The sequence below is a fragment of the Sturnira hondurensis genome, unplaced genomic scaffold, assembly GCF_014824575.4.
Source record: "Sturnira hondurensis isolate 20B ecotype Veracruz unplaced genomic scaffold, ASM1482457v3 Scaffold0000396, whole genome shotgun sequence".
Lineage (NCBI taxonomy): Eukaryota > Metazoa > Chordata > Mammalia > Chiroptera > Phyllostomidae > Sturnira > Sturnira hondurensis.
The window spans coordinates 9742223-9756974 of record NW_028073027.1 but is presented as its reverse complement, the minus strand read 5'-3'; the positions used below and the strand labels follow the sequence as shown (position 1 = coordinate 9756974).

Below are 14752 nucleotides of genomic sequence, written 5' to 3'. Positions count from 1 at the left end.
ACTTAAAAAATAAGCATTTAGATTGTTTCTAGATTACTTTAGCCAATGCATACAATAAGCAAATCACTTACCTGAGTATTATTGGGTCACAGTTTTCTTAAAAATTAGTAATTTATTTTTTCTATGAAGGGAAAATAGCAGTATTAATAGTGTTAAGCAAAAACTTTGGGAAAAATTCAAAAGAGAGTGATTAAACTATGATTTTTCCCCTCAACAATGTGAGGCTAAAAGGACTGAGGAAAATATTGCCAAAAATAAAAGTCAGTATCTTCAGTTGGGTACTTGCTTCCAAGATGACCCAGAAAAGAAGGAACAGCAGTGGTGACCCAAAGGACCACAACTATGTGAACCCTATTTCCTGCATCCGCTGTGCCCAGTGCATGCTCAAGGACAGGACCATTAAGAAGTTCATGGTTAGAAACACGTAAGAGGCCACAAGCATGAGGGGTATTTCCAAAGCAAGTGTCTTTGATGCCAATGTGTTTCTCAAGCTCTATGTGAAACTACATTACTGTGTGCACTGTGCCTTTCACAGCAAGGTAGTCGGGACTTGTTCCTGTGAAGCCTGGAAAGACAAACCCCACCCCCTCCCGCACAATTTGGACCTGCAGATGCTGCCCAACAATTTCTGCCAAAGACCGTGTAAGGAGCTAAGTCCTTAAGGACCAAAGAAAAATTCTTTGGAGAAAATAAAATGGAAATTATACTGAAAAAATATTAATGTCTAGATGTACATAGAGTATCTGGATTGTTACTGTCCGATCTCAATGCCTGGTAGGGAATGGGTCCTCACATTGAGCACAGACTCTGACCAAAGGTAACTTGGACAAATGGACTTTGTGGAGACAAAAAGTAGGCAGGGAGTGCGTATCAATTGCAGACACGGAAACAATTATTGTGATGGAGGAGGTTTATGATCACAGACCCCTCTAAGCTGGGATGCCGGGCTGTGCAGCTTCACACGGGGAAAGACCAGGGATGATCAGGAGGTGGAAGAAGGAGAGAGATTATGATCCAGAGCCTTTTTTTTTTGAGTTTTGCAGGAAGGAATTAGTGAAGTAGGGTAGGTATGCTGAGCAAGTTTAGGGTTGGATGGTTTGAATAATTTCAGTTGATTCTGTAGGGGTAGGCTCTAATTGTTTGGCACCTGTCCTGGGGTGATTAACAGTAGAGGGAATATTGGCTGATAAAGGAGACAGTTGAGGTTGTGGGTTTGGGATTTGTTGGTTTCTATGGCAAAGGCATACCAGCAGGGGAGTAATTTGCTATCTCTAGGAATTAACTAGCTCTGGAAAGAGTAGTGCCTCCAGGATCAAGGCCCAAAAATCCAGGATATCACAAATACAGAAAGTAAGGAAATAAGGACAATGCAAGAAGAAATTAAAAATCAAATTCAAAAGTAGCATAGAAATGGCTGGTTAAAATCTTTTTAACCTTCTTTTTTTCAAAAATTATTGAAGGTTTTCTCTTAGGTAATTCATTTAAGATGTTTATAGCAGAGAAAGATTAATTATTTAACATAAAATATTAATAATTTAGAATTTGTTCCATAGTTATGTTAGGCAAAGTTTCATGTACCTGACATTTTGAATGCAAGTAGGAATTCTGGTAGTAGTATTTCAACATGAAATAATTTTCATATGAAAGTTTGACTATTTTCTCTGGCTGACATCATTAGGTCTATGGTAATTATTTTTTCAGATTTTGGTGGGAGAAATATTTTGTTAGAAAAATCTTTCCATGAAAAACTTCCTAGGGGAATAAAGTGGGATTCAAAAGAAATGTGTTAGTGATACCAATAGCTTGGCCAGACCTCTGGGAGCACGCAGAGGGTGGGGTACAGAAGAGGCCACCAGAGGAGGATGCGAGCCACCCAAGGCAGTGAGGCAAGGCAGCGGGCAGGGTTGTGGTGTCTGGTAAACCAGGCTGGCACTTTGCGAATGGTCCAGCCCCCATGCAGAGTGTCCTGCTCCTGGTGGCAGATCCCCCACCTTCAGGAAAAATGGTGGCAGGAGAAAGTATTATACTGAGCCCGTGTGAGGCTAACAAGATAATTGGATAGGGGGCAAAGCCCTCCTATCCCTTTCAAGTGCCCGAGTTGGGGAGGGACCAGGGGAAAGCAGGCACATGCACCACAGAGGTCAGAATGGTGGCAGGGGGAGGTAAGGGATCAGAGAAACCTGTCAGTCTATCCTGGGGAATAGAAGGGATTGGTGGGGATGCTGGGAGTGGACCCTCCTGGAGTTCACAGAAGTTTGGGAAGTTAATTGGGTACTTTTGAGAAAGCACCTGGCTCCTCCCACACCCAAAACTAATATAATCTCAATGGAAGTAATGGAGGCTGTCTTCACCCATTTCGCAAACATACTGCCGGTGCATTTGCAGGACCTTGTGACTTTGGAAGCTGTAAGGCTGATGGCGGTGCCAGCCCCACATGCGGGTTCCAGGAGGGAGTCTGAAGCCTGCCAGTAGCTGGGAGAAAAGCAGAGCTGCCTGGGTGACCTCTTGGCTGCCACCTACTGTTCCTAATGGATGTTACTTTAAATGGGAGAAGAAACTCTGGAAACTGGCTTTGGTTTTGGTCTGACTGAGGATACCCAGGCTTTTCTGTGGGTTTCCTGGAGTGGATGGGCTTTGAGACAAGAGTCTGCCATTTTCCCATACTGTGCAACATTTGAATAAAAACCTTTCCTTTCTCAGCAACCTTTGCCTTTAGAATTTGCCTATTGGTGGTGGCAGGCATCCAAACCCCTACTTTGGGGATGACATGACTATTGTTATAATCCACAAAACCATGGAACTTCAAGACATTCACTTATACTGTATCTCAGTTTCCTGATCTATAAAATGAAATACAGTAATTTCATCTCTGCTGATATCATGTTATGCTACTGTGTTATCCATGTCAGTCCTGGAGTTTTATATTTTAGCCTTGAGTTTCATATTTCAAGCTATTTGCTCAACTTGGTTTGTTTGCATTATCTGCGCCCCAGTCCCTGGTTGAGCCTCTAGCAGTCATTTTGAACAAGACAACCCCGCCCCTGAGGGACAGAGTGCACTGGGCAGACAAGAGGTTGTCCCTCACATCCAAACTGGGTCATGTCAGAATCCTTTTCATGGAAAGGTTACATGACAAATTCCTGTTGATCTTGACCTGAGATATCGAAACTTAGAACTTTGAGAATCTCTAGTCTAGTGTTTAGGTAGCAGAACAAAACAGTAAGCAAATATAAAAGAAGGAGGAGATTGAAAATGAGGAAGAAGACAGAATTGTTATGCAGACAGAAGGAGGCATGAGAAATGGGTGACTTTGGCTTGTGATGGTTTCCCCAATCCTTCCACATAGTCTTTTGTGGGTAAGATGAATTCTCCGCATTGGTGTAAAAAGGATTCCTTTGCATTCTTCTAATTATGCCTCTCCTCTTACTTTTGGGCTTATGAAACTCAGGTTTGTTTTGGTTGATCGTAGCAAAGGGAGTCTTAACTAGTGTGTTCAGATACAGAAGGACAAAGCACTTGGGTGGGGCAGGAGAGTGACTGGGACAGAGAAGGGATTCAAATCAAGATCTGAGGAACTGTCACCTGAGGAAGATGACAGAGCAGATTATCATCCTGGAGATTAGAAGACTTCAGAGGTGGAAAAGTGTTCAAGCATTTTAAGACTATCATATAAAAAGGAAGATTATATATTTTTTCTGTATGCCCCAGGGGAAATGTGGCCGATAGCCATAGAGAGGTGTAGATACAGCTCAGATAGGAATCTTCTGAGCTGACCCACAGTGTTTTTTGAGTTCCCTGATACTCACTGAAATCAGTCAACTCAAGACAGATATCCTTTGGCAAGATAACGTAGAGATAAAAATATATGTAGATAATTTGACTATAAGAATTTAAGTCTTATTTCAATCTACTCAATGAATTAATATTTCCAGATAACAATGACCCACTCCAGTCTGGACCTATTACAGCTTTATATATTTCAGAACGTCAATTAACACTGAGAACATTTTATCTTCTAATGTTCCTTAATTGTTTTGTACTTGGCCTATCTTCCCAGATTATAAAATCTAGATTTTAGGCATTCTGCTTACATATCTCGATAGAGATACCCTAACTAAATATGTTTGAATTGAAATTTTTACAGTAACCTTTGGCAAAACCCTGGAAAAATACTGCACAATTACAATGTAACTTCCTCAAAGGGTGCTGGCACTGTCGCCATTTCACCCTCTTTATACTTCCTCAGAGAGCACAGCCTCTATTCAGGACATCGCCCTCCAAGGGAGTGGCTTGCTTTAAGTGGTTGACATACTTGTGTCCTGGTCTGTTGAACAATATTACAATGGTCAATTTTCCCCAAAAGTAACATTTTTAACTGTATGTTTTTATCTTGCATCTTTCAGAGCACAGATGAAAGTCATTTAGGTTCAAGTTTATTTTCATTAACTTTATTAAATTGCAGCAATCTCTGTTATAACATTAAAGAGAGCCTCCCTGGTGCCATGTATAGTCCAATTGGAGACATAAGTAATAGCTTCAAGCACTTATGAATGGTCTCCATGAATGAAAATACAGCCTGGATTTAACATGATTTGTGTGCTGGCTATATGAAAAATGAACTGATATCTTTAAGTAACAAGATACAATTTCTACTATATTTAAGTTGATTAAATGTCTGCTGGATTTAATTTTATATTATTTTCTCCTGTCCCCTTGCCATTTAAAATTATAACTAAAAATTTAATAATAAAATAATTAATTGAGTTTTTTATTTAAAGACATTAAATCATGAAGATAAACCAAGACTCTTACCTAGTTAAAAATCCCAACCTTACTGGGCAAAGAAGAACCTTTTCTTTCTCCTGTTGATGGCCTAGGTAAGTATCACTTCCTGTCGAAGAGTCAAGATCCTTTTTTTTTCTGTTGGGGCCAGCAGTGTTCCTTGAGTGACACAGTGTGAGAATTCTATTCTCTAGCCTCCGTTTTAAATGAGGTTTCTCATTATTAGTTATCATAGTTTTTAATTTGTGAAATTTTGTTTTAAAAACTATTCAGGTTCTCAATGAATTTGCATGGAGAATTTGTCTTTAAAATATTGAATATTTCTCTAGGTCATGTTCTGTATCTTTAATTATTTTGTACCTTTCTAATATCATTCAGATGAGTTTTATAGTCTCATCAAATCCCTCTCATTAAATGTATTACTATAATTTTTTAAAATATATTTTATTGCTATTTTAAATGGATTTTCTTTAAGTAACATACTTACTAAGTGATTCTTATTACTACTATATAGGAATCTCACCAATTTTATGCTTATCCCGAAGCTAGTTAGTTAGCTATGTATTGATTCTACTTTAACACATTATTTTCTTACATTTGTTAAATAGAGTAGCATATAGGAAAAGATTATTTCTGCCAGTATTAATTCCTGTGTAGTTTTCATTTTTTTGTGTTGTGGCATTGGCTAGTGTCATAGTTGCATGTACTATATCCCTGAAAATTTCCAAATTTAGTATATAGTCTAGAAACTCTTTTCCTTAGCTTTGAGCTTTAATAGCATTTCTGAAACTCAACATAAAGCACATATATTTCACTACTCTTGAATATCTTGCATAACACAGGATGTATCTGTTTCTTAAGGTTTGGTAGAACTTGCCAGTTACACCTTACATTATTATGTATGGTTTTAAGAGAGTTTATCTGTGGTCTTTATTTTCCATAGTGAGAACAATGTTTATTCTTTTTTAAAATTTAATTTAATTTAATTTATTTATCTTTAGAGGGGAAGGGAAGGAGAGAAGGAGAGAAATATTAATGTATGGTTGCCTCTCGTGAGTCCCCTGCTGGGAACTGGCTTGCAACCCAGGCATGTGCCCTGACTGGGAATCGAACCACGAACCTGTGGTTTGCAGGCCTGCACTCAATCCACTGAGCCACACCTATAGCCAGGGCTATAGTGAGAACAATGTTTATTCTTTATGAGACAAATTTTGTACTTTTCTAAAAAAGTGATTTTTGTTATAATTTCAAATTTACTGTTATAAAGATAGGTGTGGTACTTAAAAATATTTGAATATAATTAAGCCTTCTGTATAACTCCCAAATTGTTGTGGGGGAAAGTCATTGAGAGCAGTGATCATCAGCTGACCTGTGAGCTAGACTCAGGCAATTGACACTCCTTACCCCTTCCCACGACCTTGGAATGTATGTCCTGCCCACCCTTCCTACAGTGGGAGCCATTTCAAGGACGGAGCCCTGAGAGAGCAGTGTGCTCCTGAGACCATATGGATGGCATATATGACTGAACTCAGTTAAAGCCTCTATAGACACACTAAGATTCTGGAGGGTGGATGTGGAGAGCTACTCGTCTCGCAGTCACCCAAGGCGAACCCTGTACATCAGTAGAAGTAATTTCCTTGCATATCAAATCTGCCACCTGCAAATTTGGAGTGGTCTGCTTTTTCTTTGTTTTTTCCTTACTCTTCATATTCAGGGGCCAGTTTGGAAATGAGTAATTGTTTGTTTCATGCCTCTAGTTTTCTTAATCAAAGTTGCTGAAGGTTTCTCTGATTATCTAGGGGACTGCTAGAGCCAGTTGTATTCCAGGAGGTCAGGACCACATTCTCTGTTTCTCACTCTTCCACCTTTTTTCTTACCTCATTTACTTTTTACCACCTTCCTTTTCACCTTCCTTTTCTCTTTTTCATTTCTTGCAAACTTTCTATGTGGGAATACGTGACTTAATGAGCCTAATAACTGCCAAAATGTCCAACCCCCCAGCACTTTAAAAATATTTCTAGCAATCGTTAAGTTTTATCCATAGTAGCTTAGAAGAAATAAGTGTCAAATTTCCTTTATGGTTTATAGAATGTTTTTTAAGTTGTGGGTTTTCTGAATTGTTCTGAGTGAATTGCAGTAGTTGGAATTTTTAGTTAACTATTCACCAAATAGATATTTAAACCTTGCTTCTTCCATTGTTTTCTCTTTATCTCTTCTTGCAGATTATTTTTACTCATTTCAAAGATGGCTTCCTGGATTTCAGGGACTGTGGTCAATATTTTTATTATTTTTTCTATTGGACTTTAAGCCACAAAATAGTTTAGCTAGGACTTATCACTGTCTTTGTTAGCACTATCACAATAATTTTGTGTTTTTATTAATTCCAGATGTCCTATTTTGTTCCAAATATGAAATAACTTAAGAGAACTAATAAATATTAGAGGAAGTATCATTAATAGCGTCCTCCTCTAAGTCACATGTTACACTTCATCTCAAACAGCCAAATCCACAGACAAAGGCGAGGTCATTTTTCTATTACTGTAGATGTTAAGTGAGAAGTCTTCCAAACACGCTGCATAATTTTTGATTTTTACTTTCAAACTTTTGTGATAAAGACAAGATGTGGTTTATCATTCATACATTATTATAGTAATGTGTTGTTTGAGACTCAACATTTAAAGGTTTTTAACTTTTAATAATAAAATGTACTATTTATCTTCTTAGATTATTAGTGTTATACACACTTTAGTAAAGGGCAGCTTGAGTTGTTCTCTTTGTTTATTTTCTTACTTTTCTTACTTTTCTGGAGCAAAGGAGAACTTTTAATACGATGATAAATCTTCAAAATAGACTTTACACAAATATGTGTAGAGGTCGAGTTAACATTCTGGGTTTATTTCAAATTTTAATTGTCTTAGAAAAGAACTATTAATTTCACACAACCTCACATAAAATAACACTAGTGAAAGCTCTTTGTTTTCTTGGTAAAGTCATTTCTAAAAAATGTTCTAGGACCTTTAACCCTACACCTGCTTCCTGTGTAACAGCACACCGATTCCTTACGCCACCTCTTCGCAATCCCGTCTAGCAGGTCCTTCACTAAACACTAACCAGCTGAAGGGACACTCAGGAAAGAAGGCCAAAGGTGTTAGCCAACAACATACTTTTTAAAATAACAGTGTATCTACTTTTCTCTTGGTTGATAGTGCTCAGCCCTGTAACTGCTTTTTAATGTCAAAGGAGATGGTTCTCAAACTCGTCACGGGTTGTACGGGTATTTTCAGTAGGAGAACTTGGAGTCACACATGGATTGCCAGAGTTTTTCCACTCTGGACTCTCCGAGAGGTCCAATATTTCTTGCTATCCCATGTGACTCAATCCCCACGAGTTAAGTAATGACTACGTGGTAATTTATATGCTATCATGAAAAAGGTATCTTTCCACGCTGATAAGATCTTCCCCATGTTTGGTCCAAGAAAGTGAGAGAGGGAGGGAGGGAAGCACGGGGGAGTGGGGAGAGAGAAAGAGAGCACAAATGAATTTGTATAAATGGGGGAAAGAATATGTACATATTAACAAGGGTGGGTAATAATCGGAGAAGGATTTCTTGAATAAGACAAGCAGAGAAAATAGGCATCTTGCTACCAACCTAGTTCTTCCTCATGTTTGGGAATCTAATCCATAAATCTTACAATTTTCTCTTGTTCATCATCAAATTACACCCTCAGCTGGAGAAATGCTCAGAGCCTTGTCAGATTTCCTTTGGGGAGGTAAATGGTAAATAGTGCATTAGAGGTGGAAATAGCTAGAGAACTGCTCAAAATTTTGCTAACAGAACTTGTTTTATTGACAATAAAACTTATAAAATGTAGCACAGATGATATAATATTAGAACAATTCAGAATCACACTGGCCACACTGTAATGACAAATATGAAGGGCACCTTTTCATTGAATCCAGAACCTTGTCTCGTTTCTGCATTGTTTCACTCTTTTAAAGACAGAACAATGTTGCCGTAGCAACAGAAGAAAAACATATTTTGTATACACCTGCTGTTTATCTTGTATCATTTCAAAGTACAATTAGAATATGCTGGCATGCAAAGTGATCCTTAATTTAATGAATATACAGTTTTCACAGACCTGCTATAAAAATCTATTTAAATTAGTTTTTGTTGTAGATGGTGTAGGTGTAGAAAATAAATATTCACTGTTAATGAAATATATTAGCATAATAACTGCTTGATTAAAATTTAGATGTTTATATTATGAAGTATGAACACAAAGGTAGCAAAATCCTACTTATTACTCACATTCAACCAAAAATCTCAATAAAATATTTAAGGATATATTAAGATATAATTCATTTTTAAAATTATGCATCAAGCCTCGTGCCATGTACTTCAATGACCCAATGAATAAAGTAGCTGTTTCTGTTCAGAGCTAAGCAGACCTAATCATGTAAAGTCACTTTAAAATTAAAGGTGCACTTCACTTTAAGCGCTTCTGATTCTAAGAAAACTTGGTCTTATCCAGTATGTTTATCTCACAGGGGAAAGAGGGAGAAGCACTCCTGTGTGCTGGGCGCTACCACAGGACCCTTACCTAAGTGAATTCACTGCTCAGCTGTCCCTGGACAAATGAGTTCTGCTACTTGCCACTTTACAAAAAGGGAAGAGAGACCCCAACAGGTGAAATCTGTTTCTCAAGGTTCCAAAGCTGTGGGAGGGGACTGCTTGCTTCTTCCCCTGGGCCTCGGACTCTCCTTCATTGGTCCGCTTGTGCTTTCTTTGGGGATCTATTCTGACACACTTTGTTTTTTAGATGAATTATCTAGTTCATTAACATCAACTCTAATTTCAGATATATTTTATTTTAAATACTTTACACGACTGTTTGTTTCATGTGTTTGATGTTTTCCTTCCTCTTTTGATTTCTTTTCTTTAAACTTATTATTCTAATTTTTTGCCTTTATTAACCTTAGAAGTTATATATGCTTTTATTTTTACTTTAGTTATTACTTTAGAAATTGCATCATTTATCCTTTACTTATTAATGTTTAATATAGTTTGGAACTTGTTTGTTTTCCAAAAATGAATCTGTTTCTGACATTTATTACTTCTGCAGTTCCCAATCAAGGTTCTTGTCTCTTCATAGGCCTGATTATTTTTCATTGTATGCCAGACATTGTATTTGAAAAAAATTATTATAGATAAAACTTGAGGACTAGGATGGTGTTATCTTCTTCTAAAGAAGGTTTTTGGCCCTGGCTGGCGTAGCTCAGTGGATTGAGCGCGGTCCTGAGAACCACAGTATCGTGGTTTGATTCCCAGTCAGGGCACATGCCTGGGTTGCAGGCTGGTTCCCAGCAGGGGACTCACGAGAGGCAACCATACATTGATACTTTTCTCCTTCCCTTCCCCTCTGAAGGTAAATAAATAAAATCTTTTAAAAATATTAAAAAAAATAAAGAAGGCTTTTGTTTGCTCCTGCCTGACGTTTATAGTTCCTAGAAGGCCTGGGAGTCTCCTTAATCCATTTTGATGAGTGACTAATTCAAAGTTAGGATGCAACTTGGTGAGACCTGGTAGATACCCATCAGGTCCTCACCACGCCCTAGAGTTTAGAGACACACCTCTCGGCTGCTCTGGATGAACATTTGCCTCCCTTGTCCCATGAACCCATTCAGCCTCCCTAAAGCCCTACTGCCTCTGGGATGATGAAAATCCAAGAGCAATTGTTCTCAAATGCCTCACTCAAGTCTCTGGATTTCCATTGTCTCTCAAGTCTTGGCCCAGTAATAATTCTGCATGACCTTGTTAGCTGTCCAGTTCCTACAAGCTTACGTACATAATAATTACACATGTATTTTTCCTAGTTATCCTCTTTGGAAGGGTCTGGGTTACCTAGAACCTGAGAACAGAAAGACTTTTTTTTGCAATTCAAATATTATTCCAAGTTTAAAGAAATACTAATTTTTTCAATTGCTTGATGAACAGCTAGTAACCAAGTAGGTATTCTCATATAGTTATAATTTAAATACCTTTTCTCTGAAATTGTATGTTTCTAATAGGATAAAAAATAGTACTGAACAATTGGCCAACTTCAGAAAATACTATCAACATAGCTTTTGATTCTGAAATGTATGTGACTATTTAAAAATATGGGTTCACAAGCAAGCTGACTGGGGAAAGGGTTAGAGATTATGTATATCACAGCCAGTTAGTGGAGTGGAGCTTGAAGCATGAAGAATGGTCAGATTATTGAGGCTTTGATAAGGAGTTTGAATTTCATTTTTTAAAAATGGAAAACCTTGACAAATTTTAAGCAGCAGTGACAAGATCTAATATATAGTAAAAATAAAAAATTGCTCTGTCTGCTCTGTGGAGGATTCCTGGCAGGGGCTGAAGGGGGCAAGGGTGGATCCCAGAGAGGAGTCAGTGAGAATTACTGCAGTCTGGTGAGAGAGGATGGTGGCTGAGACCAGGCTGTGCCAGCGTCTGTGGATAGGAGTGGACATATTTGAGATACTTTTTATGGGGACATATGTTAGGTCATTTCATTTTTTAATGCTTCTCCTTGGAATATTTTTCTTCATTCTTGGATGGCGATATGTTTTTACTCTTCAACACCTTATAAATTCATGTCCAAATTTGGAAGGTTGAGAAAGTTACCCAAATTGTGAATGTGCACAGCATTTTCTGTACTGCATTATAGGACTTTCTGTGCAACTTGGTAACTCTTTGTTAATTTGTGTGTCCTCTGCTATCACTATGCTGTTCAAGGACATTGTTTACGGCATCACAGCTGTGATCAGTGGTGTCAGGCAAAATGGCCAGCACTAAATGCGTGATCAGTAAATGCCCTCTGAATGAGAGCTCATTTGTCATTTGTAAATATTTTACTATTTTGATTGCTTTCCCTTTGAATAGTTTTCACTAAAGGGGCTTATCTGTTCTTGGACAAATGGAATATTTAAAGTAAGTAATGGACTGAATATCTGTATTTAGAAATGTGCTTGTCTTTTGTCACATTTTATTTATTTTTAAATGTTTTATTGTTTATGCTATTGCAGTTGTCCCATTTTTTCCCCCTCGCCCCCCTCCACTGAGCCTACCTCCGACTTCCACAGTCAGTCCCCACATTGTTGTCCATGTCCATGGCTCCTTCATGTATGTTCTTTGACTAATCACCTTCTTTCAATCAATTCCCCCTCCCCTTACAGCTGTCAGTCCGTCCCATGGTTCCATGCCCTTGGTTCTACCTCGCTCATTAGTTTATTTTATTCGTTAGGTTTTTCTTATAAGTGAGACCATATGATATTTGCCCTTCACTGACTACATTTAGCAAAATAATCTCCAGTTTCATCCATGCTGTCACGAAAGGCAGGAATTCCTTCTCTTTTCTCTTGTGTAGTAGTCTATTGTGTAAATGTACCACATTTTTTTAATCCACTCATCTACTGATTGGCGTTTAGCTTGTTTTGAAATCTCGGCTATTGTAAGTAGTGCTACTATGAACACATGGGGTACATAAAGTCTTTTGATTAGAGTTTGGGTACTCCTTTTTTTTCTTATTGACATTTTATTTTTTTCAAATAAGCATCAAGTTATGCTGGGCATGCAAACAACAATAACTGTGCTTATAATGATAACAAATATAATTTATTGGCTACCATTTTTGTACATTATAGGGTGTGTTCCCAGAAGTGGAAACTCTAGGTCAAAAGGCAGTTCCATTTTTAGTTTTTTGAGGAAACTGCATACTCTTCCATGGTGGCTATACCAGTCTGCATTCCCACCAACAGTAAGTTATGCTTCCCTTAGTGCAAAGAAGAAAGTGAGTAGTGAAGTAGATATATTGTTAAATTAAGAGTGAGCATTAAAATTTATTTTATTGCAGTGATGAGAAAGCTAGACTGATTTAGTTTGGTGTTAAAATGGAGGTTTCATACAGAGCCAGAGTTATTTTGTGGGACAACTGAATGGAAGAATGATAAACAACCATGGTAAAGCATGTACTTATCCCCAAAATCAAGATGATGGTTTTATGACCAGTGTATATTTTCATGCTAGAGTAACTAGAAAGATGATGTTTTCTGCAGCAAACTTAATCTATTATTAGCTCAGATTTTATTTTTATGTTTTTCCTGAATTGTAAAAACAGTCTGTCTACCTGCATACATACCGAGCTTTATAATGAAATACATTCACACATTATTATGTATGTATGTGTACATTTCATGTTATATGGAACATATTATATATGCATGTGTATATTTTTTCTTTTTCTCATTTATTTGCTTGCTTTTTCTTTTTTCCCCTCAGTTGGATATTACTGTTTTGAAAACTACATCCTTAAATATGTTACCATTATGATTTGTCTTGTAAAAGGCTGTAAATTCTGGTTTTTATTGACATTGACCCAAATGTTATCCAATCAGAATTGTTCAGTGGGATGTCAAAATCTGAATGGTAATTGCAGCTGTTACTCCTTATTTCAAAAAGTTACTTATTCCAAAAGCTAATCTGCCTTGATTAATGCTTTATTGCAAATATGAAAATCTTCATTTATTGATTGATCTAAATTTCTAATGAGTTTTCCTACTTGCTTGCTTATTTATTTGCTACTTATTTATCTACCTGTTTGTTAGTTTTATCATTTCTGGGGGACCTGTAAAGACACTCATAGAGATTTACTCAATGAAATTGAGCAAAATAAGTTCTTCAATAAATGCACCTCATGGTCATCTGGTGCCCAACTCGGTACTTGATCTCTGGGGTGACTTGTATTGTGTGGTGACAGAGGTTTTGCCTTCTCGGATTCTGTCTTTGGTTTATTTAACTTCTTGTAGATCTGGATTCATTTTGTTTTAGAGACTGTGAAGCAGTCCACTCATGGATGACGGTTGGGTCTGTTCTTGTTCTGTGTATGTTTATTGCATGCTTATAGGACTGGGAAATTCCCCAGTGACTGGCACCCACTTTTTTGTAAGTGGACCAAGGAAATGACTGTAGTCCAGTCTCAGTTGTGTTTGAAAACATAATCATTGAGGATTTATGAACATTCTGTCCCTTGATACTGAATTTGTCATGCTTGCAAAACATTTTAAAGTCAATATCAGAATTTCTCTTCTGAAATAGCTCACCTTCCTTGTAATTTGTGGGATGCTCTGCTGTTTTTATTTCAAAACATGGCTGCTGGTTAAAATTGTAGTCAAGATTATCATCATTTTGCCCTGGTTGGTGTAGCTCAGTGGATTGAGCACGGGCCTGCAAACCATACGATCGTGGTTCGATTCCCAGTCAGGGCACATGCCTGGGTTGCAGGCCAGTTCCCAGCAGGAGACCCACGAGAGGCATCCATACATTGATGTTTCTCTCCTTCTCTCCTTCTCCCCTTCCTCTCTAAAGATAAATAAATAAAATATTTTAAAAAAGATATCATCATTTTGAATTTAGGTCTTTCTATAATTATCACTCTCCTCTGATAACTCATTGATTTTGACTTCCCCAAATTTAGGTATCCTCTGACATCAATACCAAAAACAGATAGTCATCAGATTCTTTTTGGGAAACTGATTAAAATATCCAGAGACCTTAATATAGAAACAGATGGTTCAGTGAAAGCAGACTGCTAAGTCAAGTTCTAGCTGTAAATACTTAATTATGCAGACTTGACTGTAACTAACAGAAGGGAAATTTAATTATAGTCAATGTTATAATTTTTGGTGGGTATGCTATAAAACAATTTTCTTTTTCCTTGGCTTATTTCTAATCCTCAGGTTATCAGGCCACACAATGAGCAAATTAAAATAAAGTCTCTCTGAATGGTATCTTGTCCCAACCAACCTTTCAGAATTGGGGGGGCAACAAACCTTATGGAAAAATCTTAATATATCTCATAACCTAATGGTCATCATCAAAACTTAAAAATGGTTAATAGATAGAAAATAGTGATTATATATTGAT

The 14752-nt window shown here is 37.4% G+C and overlaps 1 pseudogene; it reads left to right on the top strand.

Moving 5' to 3' along the window:
• The first annotated feature begins 293 nt into the window (after nucleotides 1-293).
• On the top strand, nucleotides 294-646 carry LOC118983373 (40S ribosomal protein S26-like; annotated as a pseudogene).
• The last annotated feature ends 14106 nt before the right edge of the window (nucleotides 647-14752 follow it).